This window comes from Mobula hypostoma, chromosome 24 (genome assembly GCF_963921235.1).
Source record: "Mobula hypostoma chromosome 24, sMobHyp1.1, whole genome shotgun sequence".
NCBI classification, from domain to species: domain Eukaryota; kingdom Metazoa; phylum Chordata; class Chondrichthyes; order Myliobatiformes; family Myliobatidae; genus Mobula; species Mobula hypostoma.
In genome coordinates, this window is record NC_086120.1 from 35,009,854 (window position 1) to 35,028,139 (window position 18,286).

Below are 18,286 nucleotides of genomic sequence, written 5' to 3' on the forward strand. Positions count from 1 at the left end.
CTATCTACGTATGTTGCCAGTTTTATGGAATTTGGACCCCAAGGTGCTTCTATTCATTAACAATCTTTATCACCCTACCATTTAATGTGCATATCCTATCCAAAATGCATCACTTTGCTTTTTTCAATATTAAATTCCATCTGCCAACACTCTGCCCAACTTTCCATCTTAGCTACTATATGTTCTGCTTTATCCTTAGACAACCTTCCTCGCTATCCACAGTGCCACCAAACTTTGTGTCATCTGCAAATGTATTAATCATATTTTATTATCGTACCATAATCATGTTTTGGAGTTCATTGGGGACTAAATATATTTCATTGACATCACAAAGGAACAGAGATAGTTTGCAAAATAAATGCTTAGAGAGTGTAACTCTCTAACCCAGGATGACTGCAGACTATAAGAATTGGAAATTCCATTATTTGTTTTCAGTCAAAAGTACCCCCCTTAAAATGTTAAACTAAGCTAGCCCAATTTCTTAGAGTTTAGAATGAAAGTGATATCAAAACTTTTACCTCAGTGCAAATAAAGAGATGGTCTTATATCTAAAGAGTATCAAAGATTCAATGATTCAAAGTACATTTATTATCAATGTATGTATGCAGTACACAGTACAGCCCTGAAATTCATCTTCCCTACAGAGAGTCATGAAGCAAAAGAGAAGAACCATGGAACCAACACATTCAAAGAAAAACATCAAACATCAAACACCCCTCCCTCCATGCAAATGACAACAAAAAAAGACCAAAAACACGAATATAAAACACAAGATCAAAAGGCATATTTCAGTTCAGAGTTTATTATCTGCAGGCTGCCCCGATTGTAAAATTGCCCAAGTGTACTAACAAAAAAAGAGCGACCCGAACTGGAACACACCATAAACCTGAACTAGTGTTCAAATCTACAATCTGCATCAATTAAACTTTGCTCCGGCACCATCCACCGACAGTATTGAGGGAGAGAGTTCACTCGAGTGCAAAGATATTCTCTTGGGAGCAGCGAGTGAGAGAGAGCGCGAGACCACCACACGCAGCCACCTCCTCTGATAGCAGCGAATGGGAGGCTGGTCGAAGGCGCAGATCATTGGCTCCCCCTCTGCACCCACCTCGATTATTTCAATCTTCTTTGGAGTTTTATTGTTTTATTTCTTGATATCCCAACCAATGAAGTATTTTTGACATTAGTCACTGTTAAAGTGCAGGAAAAACAGCAGTCAATCTTCACATTCAGCAGTGATATACTGATAAGTCATTTGATTTTTTTTCAATAATGTTTAATGAGAGATAAATAGCATGACTTTTTTATTTGTTGTATTTAATTTTACACTTCTGACTTTGAGGCATGCTTCCAGAAGATCACATCAGAAATTAGGAAGTTACCTATAAAGGACATCAGATCATTTGCAAAAGCAAAAAAAAACTCAGAAAACCGTCTATAACTCTACAGCTTTCTGTCTCTCAGATGGCAACAGAGGAGGATTTAGGACTGACTACATATCATCATGCTCTCTAATACCGATTTGATTACAATATAAACCTCTAATGATAGCATAAAGTCACAAAGGTACAATGTAATGAAAAATATGATGCACAGTTGATCCTACTAATCTGGGTTTTATTTCAGTTGTGAGCTAATGCTGGGAAACTCACTGATTTTCATCTGAGACTTTTCAATTAACTGAAGGAAATGGAGATCTCAGTTCTAACTAACCATTATCCTCCATTTAATAATGAATTGTCTGGGTATTTGAGGAGAATACAATTGGCACAAGTTACGTCTCATTCTGATAATGCAGTGTCATGGGAATTGCTAAAGGAAAATTTTTTCCTCAATATACTGATAGTCACGTGGACAACTATAAAAGAGCTGTTGTCTAAATGTGGCAATCAAGCTCTATTGAACCACTCAGATCATCGAGCGTATACTGGCTTCCAGTTGAGCAATCTCATTGGTTATACCTTCAGTATTCAATGTAACTTTGCAAACCTTTTACCCTATCCTATTTCTCTAATGAACTGAACCAAAAACTTCTGCAAGGTAGTTTTAAAATTGCAAAGACTTTCAGATTGCCCTGAGAAACTGTGTATATTTTAAAATGAACTAAGTGTATATTTACACAACTGGGCATTAATTAAAAATGCCTATGAAACGGCTACAATGCTTGAAAAGCAGAATTCCTATGTGACTCTGCAGCGCAAAAGATTCTAGTAAAAACACATGGGTACAGAGTAAAACAGCATTTTTCATAAGGAGCAGGCCAAACATTCTCTCAAGCTGTTCCACTGTTCCTAAGGGTTATGGCTGATCTAATCTTCAAAGTCAAAGTCAAAATCAAAGCAAATTAGTTATCGAAGTATGTACTGTGTACGTCACTCTATATATTACCTTGGGATTTATTTTCTTGCAGGTATTTACAGGAAAAAATAAAATAGAATTTATGAAAGGTTGTACATAAACAAAGACTGACTAACAGCCAATGTGCAAAAGAAGGCAAATGTGCAAATTATAAAAATTAAGTAAATAAGAACATATATTCATATAACCATATAACAATTACAACACGGAAACAGGCCATCTTGGCCCTTCTAGTCCATGCCGAACTCTTACTCTCACCTAGTCCCACTGACCTGCACTCAGCCTCCATTCCCTTCCTGTCCATATAGCTATCCAATTTAGTTGGAGAGTCCTTGAAAATGTGTCTGCGGGTTGCGGAATCAGTTCAGAGTGAAGTAATCCAGGCTGATTCAGGAGCCTGACGGTAGTACGATCTTCATCTCAACACTACTGACTGGCACTCTCCAAACTCCATGACTCTGTAGTTTAAATACCTGTCATGCTTCACATTGAATCTAGAATTATTGAGTCATTGAGATTACAGAAGATGAATCATCCCTTCAGATCACCACATCCACATCAACCTTTATGCCTATCTACACCAATCCCAGCTGTCTGCGTTAATTCCATATCCTTCTCTGCTTTGTCTACTTAAATGTTTGCTAAATATCTCTTAAATGTGATGATTGCTCTAACTCCACTATGTCCTTTGGCATCAAATTCTTGACATCAGTCACTGTGTAAATAGAACCATTCCCCCAAGCTCCTTTCAGAATTCCTTCCTTTCGTGGCTATGGCTTTTATATTCTTATGACATGGTTTTTATATTCTGTGCTTTTTGCCCTTTTCCGTTTTGTTGTGCAAGGGGAGGGGTTTAGGGGTTGATGTTTTTATTGCATTCTGTTAGATTTTTGTGCGAGGTGAGAGGATTTTGTGGGGGGGGTCGAGGTTCTTGTTCTGTTTTGTGTGGGGGGAAGGGGTGGGTTTGGATGCTGATGATCAAAATGATGCTCTTTTTTGTGGAGCGGGCTGGATTTGATTCTCTCTGAATGACTTTCATGTTCTCTCTTTGTTTCATGGCTATCTAAAGAAGAAGAATCTCAGAGTTGTACATGAATTCATACTTTGCTAATAAATGAAATTTTAAACCTTTTTGAACCTTTTTTTTAAAAAACCTACAACCTCTTGTTTTGATACTACTATGAAGTGATAAAGATTTTGACTCTTCATGCCTGTTATGATTCTATACACGTCTATCAAGTCACCTCTACACACCAGGGAAAACCAACAATTTCTGTTCAATCCCATCTTATAACTAAGGTTGTCTAACTAGGGCAACATCCTGCTGAATCTCCTATACACACTGTACATTCAATAACTCTAACCTGAATTCTCTAGATGGAGAATTCAAAAGAATCACAACTCTCTGAGAGAAGACACTCCCCATCACCATCATAAACTCCTTAGCTTGAAACTTTGCCCCCAGTTCTAGATTACCTCAGTGCGTGAAACATCCTCTCAGTATTTACCCTACAGATGTCCCTCATGATGCTATGTGTTTTGACACGATTATTTTCTTTCGTCTAAACAGCAATGAGCAGAGAGCCAATCTATTCAGTCTTTCCACAATTATCAACACCTTCAACCCTAGAATCAACCTAGTGAACTTTGCCCTGCCTCCAATATAAATGTATCATTGCTTAAATATGATAACCAAAGTTGTACATAGTGAGACAGTGCAATCCACCAGAACCTTGTGAGTTGTAGATTCCATGTCCCTTATAATAATGCTAACATTTCATTAGTCTTCTTAGTCACTTGCTGTATCTGCATGTTTAAAGGTGCATTGCAGACATATCCAAATGACATTCTATACACAAGAACTGGTTTTATATTGTTGAGTGTTGACTTCTTATTGCCTGAATTTTGGTTATAGTTGCTTGCAAAACATGAGCTGCATGGGTAGAACTTTGAAATGATCACAACAGGTTATACATCATGCAATGCTGGAAGTCCAAGGAAGTGAGGTAGCACTTGTCAAAATAAGGCGGGACTTTGAAAATTTAACTCTTCTCTCTGTTCACAGGTTATCTGTTCTTATTTCATTTTTTTTTTAATTTAGAGATTGAGCACAGTAAAAGGACCTTCTGACCCAACAGGCTGGCACTGCCCAATTACACCTTTATGATCAATTAACCTACTAACCCGCATGCCTTTAGAATGTGGGAGGAAACTAGAGCACCCGGGGGAAACACATCTGTCATGAGGAGAATGTGCAAACTCCTTACAGACAGCAGAAGCAACCCGGGTCGCTAACGCTGTAAGACATCGTAACCACTGTGAAGTTGTGCTGCCCCTCTTCATATGTGCAGCATTTTATCGTGGTCTCAGATTGTGATCTGATGAGCTTTATGTATTATGTCTCCAGTGAGACGACAGGTTTGTTTCACTTCAATTCACTTTCTTCCTTTAGGTTTTGTTCCATTCTTTCTGACCTACCCTGTCTTTCTCTTTGACCACAAGAATGAATGGAAACTATTTCAAACTCATTTATTATCAAAGTACATGTATGTATACCTGAGATTCATTTTCTTCTGGGCATACTCAACAAATCTATAAAATAATAACTAGAATAGAATCAATGAAAGACTGCCCAACTAGGGTGTTCAAACAGAGTGCAGAAGACACCAAGCTGTGCAAATGCAAAATTAAGAAACAATAATAATAAATAAATAAGCAGTAATTATTGAGAACGTGAGATGAAGAGTCCTGGAAAGTGAGTGCACTGGCTGTGGGAAAATTTCAATGATGGGGCAAGTGAAATTAAGTGAAGTTATCCCTTTGGTTCAACAGCCTGATGGCTGAAGGGTAATAACTGTGCCAGAACCTGTTCTTGGTGGTGCAAATCCTGAAGCATTTCATGTAGATGTGCTCAATAGTTGGGCGGGCTTTATCTGTGATTGACTGGGCTGTAACCACTACGATTTGTAGGATTTCCCATTCAAAGAATTTGGTGTTTCCACACCAGGCTGTGATGCAGCCAGTCAACGTATTGTCCACTACTCATTGCCAAAATTTATAGATGTCATGCCAAATCTACGAGCAAATAATCATGGGGCAGGATCAGGGGATTTAAAAGAAGGAAATCTTGTATTTAACAACACTTCTCACAACCTCAGGATATCGTTCAAGGCAATATTTTCTAATGTGCAATCACCATTGCAAAGAAAGGGGTATGTCAGCCAATTTGTCACAGTGAGCTCACACAAACAACAATGCGATAAGGATTTGGGGCCATTGATTGTGAAAAAAATATATATTTAGCCAGGATAGTAGGAAAACTCGCTTGCTCTTTTTCCAAATACTCTAGTGGAACTTGTAATGGCCACCTGAGGGATCAGACAGTACCTCAATGTGGCATCATCCCTGAAAGATAGTACTTCCCATGCCCTCTGTTCCCTGCTATTGAAACCCACCTCTGACCCTAGCTTTTCCCCTCTCTATGACCTTGCATCTCGCACCTACCTTCTGTCCCCAGCTGTGAGCACCTGATTTCCTTACATAAATCCTGGTGGTTCAAGCCCCCCACCTTCTCTATCCCTAAGGTGCCAGCAGCCATCCTGACCAAGGCTCAGGAGCCAGCCCGTCCTCTCTTTCCCACACTCACCCACCAGCTCAGGAGGCACTTATCATGTGTGTCATCTTAAACATAGCAATAGATTCAGATGCATATCCGCTGTGATGGGGATTTCAAAAAGTTCAGTGTTTACCTAGTCAAGTTTCACCTTGTGATCTCTAACAGAATTATTTTCTCCCTATAAGATTTGAGGAACTTAAGTTTTAAACCTTAGGGAAATAGTGTTCTTCCTCAGCGACACCCGTTGATGAAAACACTTCACTGACTGTCACACCACCTTTCTAGAAGTCATGAGCTAGCAGAACACATTTATTCCTGGTCAAAGCTAAAGAAAGACAAGCTTTCAACAGAATTCAAAAGATGTTTTCCTTCCAAAATGAAAGGCACTCTCAAAAACACAAGAGATTCTACAGATGCTTGAATTCCAGAGTAACACCTGCAAAATGCTGGAGGTACTCAGCAGGTCAGACAGCACCTATGGAGGGGAATAAAGAGTTAATGTTTCTGAGTGAGATCCTTCATCATTTCTATCAAAATAGCTTTAAATAAAGTCATGTTCCTAAATGACAGCTAACCGCATCATGAATTAAATGGATCAAGCCATTGGATTAGTTCATTATTTAAGATAATAGATTAGATTAGATTATGAGGACACTCAGTCCTCATTTATTGTCATTTAGAAATGCAAGCATGCATTAAGAAATGATACAATGTTTCTCCAGAGTAACATCACAAAAAAAACAGGACAAACCAAAGACTAACACTGACATGTTAGTTAATTAATTAATATGTCAATTAATAGAAGAGAACATGAACTGGAAAGTTAAGAAAGTATTTTTCAATGTGACCTCCAGGAGGGAGACAGTCTTTAATAGAACATATGTACAGAAAACAGATTCCATGCAAGGCTTACTGCACTTCTCTTATTGGGGAGTTCCTGCTGGCTCTTCTCTCAGAATCATTTGCTGTCTACCAGCCTAATCCTCATTTAATGATGACATTCCCTCTTTCATTATATGTCACAACTATCGTTGCTCTATCTGTTACAATGATCTGTACCCACCTAGACTTCCAAAAGTAAGTAGCCAAACATGTCAATTCATTGAAGTTAATACTCATCCCACCATCTCCTACTCTCATTCATCGTCTTGATTTTTTTAGTTGAATTCAACAGTCCTGATATTCTATTAGTATTAGCTAACAAATCTCAGCTCCTGTGATGAGAAAAACACCAGAATTAGAATGAGAAAAACTGTGGATAAACCAACATAAAATGATCAGAAGCAAATACATAAAACTTCCATAATGGGGGTTCCCAACCTTTTTTTTAACCAAGGAGCCTTACCATTAACTGTGGGGTTCATGGGCCTCGGGTTGGGAATCCCTGTATTAGCAGCAAGAGTGCATTAAATTCTAATCGTATTACTGTATTTGCAAACAATAGTATATTGATAAGACAAGTAAACAGGGTAGAGTGGGATAATAATTCAGCAGATGGATAGTAGGGGTATTGAGGGCTATGGTCCCAATGCAAGTCAATGGGAGAAGGCAGTTTAAATGGTTCAGCGCAGACTAGATAGCCCAAAGCGCCTGGTTCTGTGCTGTACTTTTCTATGACTTTATTCAATGGGCTGAATGTCCTAATTCTGTTCCTATACATTATGGCAGTGCACCTGTACAAAAGTGTATTAAGGATTGTGTATGATCTGTGCAAGTTGGAAGGTCCACCTTATAATTGTAGCCCACATTGCCTGTGAAAAGACAGCCTAGGGTTTACTTTACCCAGCCATTCTGGTGTCCTCTTTGCTCTTCATGTTGCCACCTCCTTACAAGAAAACCAGGATACTTTTAAAGTTGAAATAAGTATGGGATTGGCACTTCACATTCTGGTAATAATGCAAATGGAGTTCAGTGGGCAGCTCTCCCAGTGTTACTCAGCCACAGAAGAGGCCCCTCACTGTGCCAAGTGTCACAACGGTGGATCACATATGCTGCAACCAGCTGGATAGGTGAATGCTGTTGGAATTAATAAAAAGGTGTTAAATTTTGCAGTTATGAAGCTGAGGATAGCTATGCTCAAGAATTTTCAATTTATAAGCACTCAATAACAAAACTTTACATGGGAAACCCTGTTGCTTTCCATTTCCTCAGAAGCAAGGTCATGCTCCCATTCAGTTCTCACTCCCCTTTCAGCACATCACTAATGCAAAATGAAACTTTCTATTAATGCTGCATATTAATTAACTATTTTCTTTGATAGATTTGGCTCAGCTTTCATTTGTCATGCATTTGAGTCTTGGCCTTTGACCTTGATTCAAAGTATTAATTATTAAGACATTTTGATCTAATGATTTTTTTTGACTGAAAAGAGCAGAGAGAACAATCTATTTCCAATCATGAATGACAGAAATTTAAAAAATAAAGTGCGGAGTTCTCCATATTTTCTCACATTACACCATTTATAAGTGAGAAAATTCTCGAGAAGGTACAGCACAGTGTTGACATTAGCATTAGTATCATGCAAGCAGTTAGCTTGGCTAAAAAAATTATAATCCTTGGAGAATCCATTGAATTTTTTTGAAGTCAAAAATGTAATGTTGTAATGTAAGGAGTGAAAGCAATTTACTTAATTTCCTGAAGATGATTGATCTAGTTATGATTCTCTAAAAAAAGACTTTTTTTACCAATGAAATGCAGTCTGTTGTCAATGTAATAAGAATGTAAGTAATGCCTGAAATCTGTGTCATTTACAAAATTCTCTGCACCAACTCAATTCTTTAATAATGTTTTTCCAAACCATATCATCTACTACCTGGATGCAGAAGGGCATTAGCTGCATGAAACACCATCACCCACAGACTCCTCTCCATGTCTTCACCAACTCAGTTTAGAAACATATCACCTCGACCTTCATTCTCACTTAGTCAAAGATACCTGTTGGCACTGTGCAGCACCTTTGCCACACAGACAACAAGTGCTCGAGGCAACTCTTCAGTGCCTTCTCAAGGGTAATCAGTTCACCACTCAAACCAGTTTCCCTTCCATTGACTCCATCTGCACTTCCAACTAGCTCAGGAAAGCAACTAGCATAATCAAGGAGCCTTCCCATTCCTGTCAGCCTCTGTCCTCCACTCCCCTATCAGGAAGAAGATACAAAAGGCTTGAGGGGATGTATCTCCAGACTCAAAGACAGTTTCTATCCCAGTGCTATCAGACATTTGTACAAGCCTCTCATACACTGAAACGCGAACTCACAATCAACTCATTGTAGCCCTTGCTCTTTATTTTTTCCACCTGCAGTGCACTTTCTCTGTACAGGCCGCATCACTGTCTGGGATGGAGGGGCTACTGCACAGGTCCCAAAGAAGCTGCAGAGGGTTGTAAATTTAGTCGGCTCCGTCTTGGGTACTAGACTACAAAGTACCCAGGACATCTTCAAAGAGCCGTGTCTCAGAAAGGCAGCGTCCATTCTTAAGGACCTCCAGCACCCAGGGCATGCCCTTTTCTCACTGTTACCATCAGGGAGGAGGTACAGAAGCCTGAAGGCACACACTCATCGATTCAGGAGCAGCTTCTTCCCCTCTGCCATCAGATTTCTGAATGGACATTGAACCCATGAACAGTACCTTACCACTTTTTTTTCTCTTTTTGGACTACCTATTTAATTAGAGTCATAGAGATGTACAGCACTGAAACAGGCCCTTTGGCCCATCCAGATCTGCACTAGGTCCATAGCCCTCCATACCCCTACTAATCATGTACCAATCCAACTTCTCTTAAATGTTGAAATCGAGCTCGCAAGCATCATTTGTACTGGCAGCTCATTCCACACTCTCATGACCCTCTGAGTGAAGAAGTTTGCCTTCATGTTCCCCCTTAAAATTCTTGTGTTTCACACTTAACCCATGACCTCAGTGGAAAAAGCCTGCTTGCATTTATCCTATCAATACCCCTCAGAATTTTGTATACCTCTATCAAATCTCCTCTCAATCTTCTACATTCAAAAGAGTACAGTTCAAACCACACACATCAAAGCTGCTGGTGAACGCAGCAGGCCAGGCAGCATCTCTAGGAAGAGGTACAGTTGACGTTTCAGGCCGAGACCCTTCGTCAGGACTAACTGAAGGAAGAGTTAGTAAGAGATTTGAAAGTGGGAAGGGGAGGGGGAGATCCAAAATGATAGGAGAAGACAGGACGGGGAGGGATGGAGCCAAGAGCTGGACAGGTGATTGGCAAAGGGGATACGAGAGGATCATGGGACAGGAGGTCTGGGAAGAAAGACAAGGCGGGGGGTGGAACCCAGAGGATGGGCAAGGGGTATAGTCGGAGGGACAAAGGGAGAAAAAGGAGAGTGAGAGAAAGAATGTGTGTATAAAAATAAATAACAGATGGAGTACGAAGGGGAGGTGGGGCATTAGCGGAAGTTAGAGAAGTCGATGTTCATGCCATCAGGTTGGAGGGTACCCAGACGGAATATAAGGTGTTGTTCCTCCAACCTGAATGTGGCTTCATCTTTACAGTAGAGGAGGCAGTGGATAGACATGTCAGAATGGGAATGGGACGTGGAATTAAAATGTGTGGCCACTGGGAGATCCTGCTTTCTCTGGCGGACAGAGCGTAGGTGTTCAGCAAAGCGGTCTCCCAGTCTGCATCGGGTCTCGCCAATATATAGAAGGCCACATCGGGAGCACCGGACGCAGTATATCACCCCAGCCGACTCACAGGTGAAGTGTCGCCTCACCTGGAAGGAGTGTCTGGGGCCCTAAATGGTGGTAAGGGAGGAAGTGTAAGGGCATGTGTAGCACTTGTTCCACTTAGAAGGATAAGTGCTAGGAGGGAGATCAGTGGGGAGGGATGGGGGGGACAAATGGACAAGGGAGTCGCGTAGGGAGCGATCCCTGCGGAAAGCAGAGAGGTGGGGGGAGGGAAAGATGTGCTTAGTGGTGGGATCCCGTTGGAGGTGGCGGAAGTTACGGAGAATAATATGTTGGACCCGGAGGCTGGTGGGGTGGTACGGAGAATAATATGTTGGACCCAGAGGCTGGTGGGGTGACTCCCTTGTCCATTCGTCCCCCCCATCCCTCCCCACTGATCTCCCTCCTGGCACTTATCATTGTAAGAGGAACAAGTGCTACACATGACCTTACACTTCCTCCCTTACCACCATTCAGGGCCCCAAACAGTCCTTCCAGGTGAGGCGACACTTCACCTGTGAGTCGGCTGGGGTAATATACTGCGTCCAGTGCTCCCGATGTGGCCTTCTATATATTGGCGAGACCCAGGTCAGACTGGGAGACCGCTTTGCTGAACACCCACGCTCTGTCCGCCAGAGAAAGCAGGATCTCCCAGTGGCCACACATTTTAATTCCACATCCCATTCCCATTCTGACATGTCTATCCACTGCCTCCTCTACTGTAAAGATGAAGCCACACTCAGGTTGGAGGAACAACACCTTATATTCCGTCTGGGTAGCCTCCAACCTTGATGGCATGAACATCGACTTCTCTAACTTCCGCTAATGCCCCACCTCCCCCTCGTACCCCATCTGTTATTTATTTTTATACACACATTCTTTCTCTCACTCTTCTTTTTCTCCCTCTATCCCTCTGACTATACCCCTTGCCCATCCTCTGGGTCCACCCCCCCCCTTGTCTTTCTTCCCGGACCTCCTGTCCCATGATCCTCTCATATCCCCTTTGCCAATCATCTGTCCAGCTCTTGGCTCCATCCCTCCCCGTCCTGTCTTCTCCTATCATTTTGGATCTCCCCCTCCCCCTCTCACTTTCAAATCTCTTACTAACTCTTCCTTCAGTTAGTCCTGACGAAGGGTCTCGGCCTGAAACGTCGACTGTACCTCTTCCTAGAGATGCTGCCTGGCCTGCTGCATTCACCAGCAACTTTGATGTGTGTTGCTTGAATTTCCAGCATCTGCAGAATTCCTGTTGTTTACAGTTCAAACCAATTCAGTCTTTCCGTATAACGCAGGTCCTCCAGACTCAGCAACATCCTTGTAAATTTTCTTTATACTCCTTCAACCTTGTTTACCACCAGAGAGGTATACTGACTTTTTAAATACATATGTATTCTTACTGCAATTTACAGTTTTATCATTATGTATTGTAATGTACTGCTGCCACTTAACAACAAATTTCACAACATATGCTAGTGATGTTAAATCTGATTCTGATTCCTCTGTCTACTAACCCTTTCGTAAGACACGGAGACAAAATCCTACGATGAATATTCAAAAGCTGCAAAATAAAGTTTCTGAAGTTTTATCATGCCGCAAACAAAACGGAAGCTGGACTCAAAACCGATATCGAATCGCTGTTCAATTTTACTGACCAGATGATAACAATCATAGCAGGGAGCAGACCAAATATCAAATGATCAATACTTGGGCTGAAGTTAGACTGCAGCAATCTAATTAAGAAATTCAGATGATATAATCAACTGGCAATGTGGCATTTGTGACTTAAGAATAGGTTTGTACTTTGCACAGCATCTGATAATTGTTGGATTATACACTGCATTTTTCTAGCTTGCTTTAATTTATATTCTCCGCTCTGAGCCACTGTCAGAGGTTTCAAGTACCCTACTACTGTGATATTCTCAAAAGGATATTCATATGTGGCAGCCTCGCAAGCCAGCTATATCTGACAAAATCCTTTCAAAAATGGGAATGAGATCAGACAATCTGACAGGTTGAAACAAAAGCCCTGAATGAAGTACTTGTGACAAGTGAAGGCAAAGAAATAGACTGGAATTGCATTGGGACCAGGTCCTGTCATCATTTGCATTAAAGATGTATCTTTGCTGACTTTGAACAATTATGCTGCAATTCACAAGAGCATCATTCACAGCAATGGTGAAATTACTAAAGGAGAAGATGTGTACTGAAGGCATAATTTTTAAAAAATTTAATTTAGAGATAGAAAGCGGTAACAGGCCCTTCGAGTCCAACGAGCCTGCACCTCCCAATTGCACCCATGTGACCAATTAACCTACTAACCCATACGTCTTCGGATGGGGGGAACCCGAACACCCAGAGGAGACACGCAATCTCTGGGGAACGTACAAACTCCTTACAGACAGCGATGGGAATTGAGCCCAGGTCGCCGGCGTTGTAAAAAATGAGCTAACCGCTCTGCTACCTCTCTCTGGAAATGCTAATTTGTGTCTCCTGATTTGTTGCATTAGCTGGCTTCATAGAGCCTTACAATAAAGCTCTATGTAATTGTTTTTTTAGTAAGCTGCAAACTCCATTCCCTTTTTGCTTGCTGCTGCTTCTGTGATTGCAACTATACAGGGAGTCAAGCAAAGCCACGTAATTCGACCGCACCAGGGAGAGCCTTTCAGGCTCAAGGGGGAGAAAAAACATTTGCAAATCCAGAAGAGAAGAATCCTCCCAACAGAGCCTGGGAAGTCAGGGAGAGGGCAGCTCATTTACACATTTACTCGGGGTTGGCAGGTGGGAACACGTGTCAATTCAGCCATTCACCAACTCAAAGTCACTGTAAATTTCAGCCTTTGGGAGCTGGAGCTTGTCCGACTCCAACCCTATTCAACTGTGCCCCAACCAGCAGAGAATAATGCCTGTGCATTCTTTGAATCAAAATCAGGTTTAATATCACTAATGTGAAACTTGCTTTTTTTGTGTGTGGCAGCATAACAGTGCAATACATAAAATTACTACAGTACTGTGCAAGAATCTTTGACACCCTAGCTATATATATGTGCCTAAGACTTCTGTATCTATCTATCTATCTATCTATCTATATATAATATTTGTGCAAAACAGGGCAAAAATAGTGAGGTAATGTTCGTGGATTCAATGTTTATTCAGAAATCTGATAGCAGAGGGAAGAAGCTGTTCCCAAACATTTGAGTGTGCATACTCAGGCTCTTGTACATCCTTTCTGGTGGTAGCAATAAGAAGAGAGTATGTCCTGGGTGATGGGGGTCCTTAATGATGGATGTCACCTTTTTGTCCTCAATGATGTTAGGTTTCAAGGAGGGAGATCTACCCTCCTCCTTTTGAACTCCAACTTGTACAGGCCCAGAGACATCAAATGCTCCTCTTATATTAAGTCTTTCATTCCTTGAATTATTCTTGTAAACTGCCTCTGTAGCCCCTCCAATGCCAGCATGTTCTTCCTTAGATATGGGGCCCAAAATTGCTCACAATATTCCAAATGCGGTCTGAACAATGTCGTATAAACCTCAGGAGTACACCTTTGCTTTTATATTTTAGTCCTCGTTAAATTAGTTCTAACATTGCCTTTGCCTTCTTTACTACCAGCTCAATTTACAAGCTAACCTTAAGGAAATCCTGAACTAGGATTGAAGTCCCTTTGCGCCTCTGATTTCTGAATTTTCTCCCCTTTAGAAAATCGTCTGTTCAATTCAGTTAACAAAGTAATCTGGAATATTTGGAATCGTTGATGGGGATCATAAAATGGCAGGGATATCACTAGACCCACCTGATACTGGAAGGCTAGGACAGAGTGACATGGAGAGTATGTTTCCATTGGTAGGAGAGTCTAGGATCCAAGGTCACAGGCTCAGAATATAGAGATATCCCTAAGAGTGTTTGATGGTTCCGGGCCTGACAAGATGGCACTGACAACCAATGATGACGTTTTGTAGACGGCTCACTAAACTACTAGATATTCCAGTAGATATAGTTCTTCTGAGTTGCAATTGCTGCAGACTACGACCCGTAAAATTCCCTTTTAAGGATGATCTTTTGAACTGACTAAGTGATCTAGCACTTTTGTGATCTTCTGGGGGATTTGGCGAACCAAACTCTTGAGAGTGCAGATATGGCTGGGGCGGCCATTGTTGGGGTTGGACACTACGTCGAGGCCCGATGGCAGAAGGTGAACCTGTGGCCGGCACCATTACACTGCGCCGATTAGAGCGTCAAGTAAGATTTAAATCATTGAGGACGAGAGCAGAAAACAAACAGGTTTTCAGTGCTGACTGCCTGCATTTCTCCCTGTCTTTTCACTACTACTGTCAGGTGAGAGATACAGGAGTCCTGGGTCCCACGTCGCCAGGTTCGGGAACAGTTGTTGACCTGCAGCCATCGGGCTCCTCGACGGGCTTCACTCACTTCAGCTTCTTTCGAGGACTCTCTCCCCTGCATTCCATGTTTACTTCTTTATAACTATTTGTGCGATTTGATCAAGGCATCAAAGGACAAACCAGTATTCAGCTCACTCCTCCACAAAGTTTACGCTGAACTGAGTCTGTAGCTGTGACCTGTACCAAAGACGCTCGCCTCAGCACTGAACTGGCTCCATAGCTGTGGACTCGCTTTCTACGGTTAATGTTCTGTGCGATATTTGTTTGTCTTTTATTGTTTGCACAACTTGTTCTTTTTTTCACACATTGGGTGTTTGACAGTCTTTGTTGTGTGGGCTTTCTTAAAGGGTTCTACTGTACTCCTTTGTCTTGTGGCTGTCTGCAAGAAGACAAATCTCAAGGTTCTATCCAGTACACATACTTTAATAATAAATGGACTTTGTGCCTTGTACTTGCTGGAGGATCTCATTGAAACCTATGAAATAGTGAAAGGACTGTATAGAGTGGATGTGGAGAGGATGTTGCCTATAGTGGGGGAGACTAGGACAAGTGGGTACAACCTCAGAATAGAGGGGCATACATTTAGAACAGAGATGAGGAGGAATTTCTTCAGCCAGATGTTGGTGAATCTGTGGAATTCATTGCCTCGCACTGCTGTAGAGGTCAAGACATTGAATAAATTTAAAGCGGGAGTTAATAGGTTCTTGATTAGTTAGAGCATCAAAGATTATGGGGAGAAGGCAGGAGAATGGGGTTGAGAGGGATAATAAATCAGCTATTATGGAATGATGGGCAGAAATAGCTTAATTCTGCTCCTCTGCCTTATGGTCCCACGGAAATAGCATATGAAGAATCCCAGCTCAAGGGAAATAACTCACAGGGTTTAGTATGAATCTGGCTCTCTCAGCAGTTTCATTGTTGCTCCATATCTGGAGTATCTTGTGCCCCCATGGTCTAACCAAAATTTTACAAGGTTATCATAGCCTAGCTACTTGTTAGTTCTATTCCTCAGAAATCAATCTTTCTGCTTGGTTTGTTTCCTTTATCTCCTTGTTAACCTTTGCCCCAACTCTTATTTAAAAGAAGGTAGTAGCAGGATAGAGTGGCTAGGATGCTGTGCCTTAGGCCCACTTCTCTCAATATTTCTGTGCCATTAGAGATTGAGTCATGGCAAATAAAAGCATCTTTCCTGTTGGGCGCAGCAGAACTCTAATTAAGTGGTGCATCCTGAAGCAAACAGTGAGTGGCTGGAAACACTTTGTGCTTTAGGTTTTCCAGTCACCCACAGCTTCAGAGATCTTTCTCCATTTTGTGTCCAGAGGAGGTGGAGTAGCTCGCTGGCGTGCTGATACAAGCACCATTACCATGGGGGAGGGGATTAAAGGGCATGAGAAGCTTTTAATAGAGAACTAAAAACAGAATTTCTATTATTATTACCGGGCAAGGAAGCTGCCTTGATACCTTTATTCAGCGCAAAAATAATCATATTTTTAAAAAAGATATCTACTGTGGAGAGACGGGGGTCAACAGAGTTTAATGGGTATTAAGGTATTCTGTTTATCAAACCATCTCAATTAAACATCTATTGACAATTATTTAAATAAAATGAGCCAAAAGTGTCTGGGGATTATCCCTTCCAAAGAGATCCTCTATTCACATTCACTGATAGGTTTTATACTGTAATGATTCCACACTATCCATTGGCAGGAAGTTATCCTGAGATATACCACCGGTTCTTCTAGGGGACAAGAAATGGCTTTTTAATCCCCTGTGCCCAGACTACCAATCGGCAAGATTTTGACTGATACACAACCAAAGCAACAAAAAGTCCTGGAGGAATTCGGTAGGTCAGGCACCATCTATGGAGGAAAATAAAAATGAACAGTCAACGTTACAGGTCAAGACCCATCCCCCTTTCTTTCCAGTCGAGATGAACGGTGTCAACCAGAAATACTGACTGTTCATTTCCCTCCATAGATGCTGTTCGACCCACTGAGTTCCACCATTGAATTTGTAGAGCTCCAGGTTTTGGCATCTGCAGTCTCCTGTCTCCTAATATGTGACCAAGCTCTTTTACCTGATTTAACGTTAGATTTCTTTCATACCCTTACCTTACAAAACTAAATATCATTTAATATATGCTCAGTGGCCACTTTATTAGGTACACCTGTACACCTGCTCGTAATGAAATATTTAATCAGCCAATCATGTGGCAGCAACTCACTGTGTAAAAGCTTGCAGACATAGTGAAAAGGTTAAGTTGCTGTTCAGACCAAACTTCAGAATGGGGAAGAAATGTGATGTACAGTAAGTGACTTTGACCATGGAATGATTGTTGGTGCCAGATGGGGTGCCTTGTGTATCTCAGAAACTGCTGTTCTCCTGGGGGTTTTCACACACAACTGTATCTACAGTTTACAGAGAATGGTGCGATAAACAGAAAAAAACATCCAGTGAGTGGCAGTTCTGTGGGTTAAAATGTCTTTTTAATGACAGAGGTTGGAGGAGAATGGCCAGACTGTTTCAAGCTGACAGGAAGGTGACAATAATTCATATAACTATGTGTTACAACAGTGGAGTGCAGAAGAGCATCTCTGAGTGCACAACATGTTGAACCTTGAAGTGGATGGGCTACAGCAGCAGAAGATCATGAACATACACTCAGTGGTCACTTTATTAGTTACAGGAGGTACATGATAATAATGTAGCCACTGAGTGAATACAAAAGCTTTTAGACAGCCTGGAGCATGAGGGGGTGATATGTATAGGAAACATCTAACTTCTACCTTGTCAGATTTTTCTGGGATAATTTCTCGTCCTTAACCTAGGTGGTGTACAGCCTAATTATAGTTGTTCACCACTGCTCCATCTGTGATTAGCAAACTGAGCAGAAACCATGGCATCAAATTCTTTCTGCTTTATCCATCAAGATCTTTAAATATCTGTCAAGCCTGAGTGAGTACTGTTTGCCGAAAATAATTTCTGTGTTATTATAACCCCATAAATCAATCATTGTTCTCAACTGTACTTTAAAATGGATTCTTAACTATTTTAAGCATCAAATTGAATGGTCCAATTATTCAGGAGTACTCTCTACATAATATGATATTTTTTCTCTAAAGGGTTTAAAGAGAAACACAATTATTTAATTATAAGGTGCCAAATGGGGTCCAGAATAATTTGAAGTTTATTTCGTCTAGCACTGTCCATCTGCTAAACTG